Here is a 2,273-nt window from a genome sequence, read left to right as displayed (position 1 = left end):
TCGCCTCCCAGCGGAGAGGGAGAGGGAGAGGGGCAGCGCTGGAGCCTGAGGCTGCCACCACCTAGGTCAAACCAGGCCCAGAGGCTGGGGCTTGGCAGGCCGCAGGGGACCGGGGTGGCCGGCATATCCCTACCCGGGGCCAGTGCATGCATGCCCGGGGCTGGTGCACCCCTGCCCGGGGCTGGTGCATGCATGCCCAGGGCCGGTGCACCCATGCCAGCGCCAGCACTCCCCTTGCACGGAGCTGCACCGCCGGGGTCCACCCGTACAAGACCCTCCATCACCAGGTAGCAGAGCTCGGCCCCCCGGCAGCACCCGCCACCAACAGCACAGGGCTGGGTCTCGGGGACGTGCGCCCTGCCCTGCGTGGGGCGGCTCGGTCCTGGCGATCGATGCTACGGCCGGAGCTGTCCCAACACAGGTGCCCACGCCCACCTGTCCCATCTCTCCGGGGGCAGACGCCGGCTCCCTGGAGCCCCCTGCACGGGCAGAGGCAAGTGGGTCTGGAGACAACAGGGTGCAGGGCACACGGGAGGGACGCAGTCACCCGGCCTGGCCCTGCCTGGGGGCCCCTGCATGCTGCCCCCCGCCCAGCCGGAGAGAGGGGATGACTCAAGCTTTCCGGTGCCGGCCCCCGCCCCGGCGTTCCCGCACATCTGGTTCCAGTTGTGGCTCTCAGGCGAGGGGCAGAGGCAGGCGTGGAGCCCTGGGGGGACACACGTGTGCAACCTGTGTCCCGGAGCCTGGGGCCCAGCCATGGGGGGGGACAGCTCCCAGCACCGCCCGGCCCCACGCTGGGCGCTGCATTGCACCCCAGAAGCAGCCGCATGCGACAGCGCCCTGCTGTCGCGTCCCCCCTCCGCCAGCCGCGGGGCCGGAGATGCCGGAGATTCCAGCCACGGCCCCGGGGCCCTGGGAACCAGCAGCCCCCGGGGACCCCGGGGTCGGGAGGTGGGGCAGAGGTTGCAGGGAAAAGCCAAGCCCTGGGGCTGGGGGGCAGGGGAAGCTCCTGAGCTCTGCCAATGCCCCCCAGGCTCAAGGCTGCCCCAGACCCGGGTGTGTGGGGTGGCATGAGCTCTGCCCCCACCTCCGGGCACAGCTGGGGAAACTGAGGCACGGGGGCGGGGGGCAGGTGCTGCCAGGATGACGCATCCCCGACGCATCCAGGCCCCGCGGGACGCATCTCCAGGGCAGGGAGATGGCCCCGCTTCCTGTTCCCAGGCCCTGCATGGCCCCGATCCTGGCCCACGGGGCAGGGGGCACACCGGGTCCGGCCCAGTCCAACTCCCTGGGCACATCGCCGTGCCCTCAGCACATCTGCACACTGACACACGTACGTGCACACACACGTGAACACAAGCACGCTCGATGCACGGTGCTCCAGGCCCGGGTGCTGCACCCCTGCCCGGTTTCAGCCCACCCCGGTGCGGGCCCCAGGCCCAGGCCCAGGCCAGGCCAGGGCAGGGCCGGCGCCGCCTGCCCGGTACCTGCTGCCCGCTCCCGCCCGCCCATTGTGCAGCTGGAACACAGTGTTCGCGACGGCCGCCTTGGCCAGGCTCCGGGCCTGGCCCCGAGCCAGCGTACCAGCAGCCTCGGCCTCCACACAAACAAGCAGCACCTGGCGCAAGGCCAGCAAGACACCGCTGGCGGTGGGGGGGGGCTACAGGAGGGGGGCAGGGACATGCACACGCCCGCGTGGGCTGGCCAGGGCCCTGCAGCCCCCCCGGGGGACCCCCCTGCCCTCATCACCCCTGGGAATCTCTTCCTGCGCTGCACAATTTCTGTGCCTCAGTTTCCCTTTCTGCAAAATGGGTGCAGCGGAGGCAGCCACATCAGCTCCTTGTCCTGCCACAGCCCAGACATTGCCAGCAGGGTGCCCAGACCGCGTCCCCGCCAGCGTGGGCTGTGTGTCTCCCCCTTGCACACGCACACATGCCACTGCTGCGAACCGTCCCTCCCCTCCCCTCCTTCCCGGTGCCCAAGTCCCTTAGAGTGTGCTTGCACCCACGACCCCAGCCAGGACCCACCGCGCCCGGTGCTGTACGTGCCCTGCGGAGGAGTGGGGTGGGGTCGGGGCCACAGCGGGAGACCCCAGGGACAGTGGGGGAAACTGAGGCATGGCTAGAGAGCAGGGGCCTCTGAGTGCTGGGCAGGCTCCGCATGCACTGAGCTGCCCCTGTCTCAGCTACACCCTCCGCCCCCCCCAGGTTCCCGTAACACTGACCAGATGTCGCCAGCCTGGCGCCCGCCCAAGACAACAGCCATGGTGGGGG

Source organism: Alligator sinensis, unplaced genomic scaffold (assembly GCF_000455745.1).
Source record: "Alligator sinensis unplaced genomic scaffold, ASM45574v1 scaffold1332_1, whole genome shotgun sequence".
NCBI lineage: Eukaryota > Metazoa > Chordata > Crocodylia > Alligatoridae > Alligator > Alligator sinensis.
Note: the sequence above shows the minus strand (reverse complement) of the source record.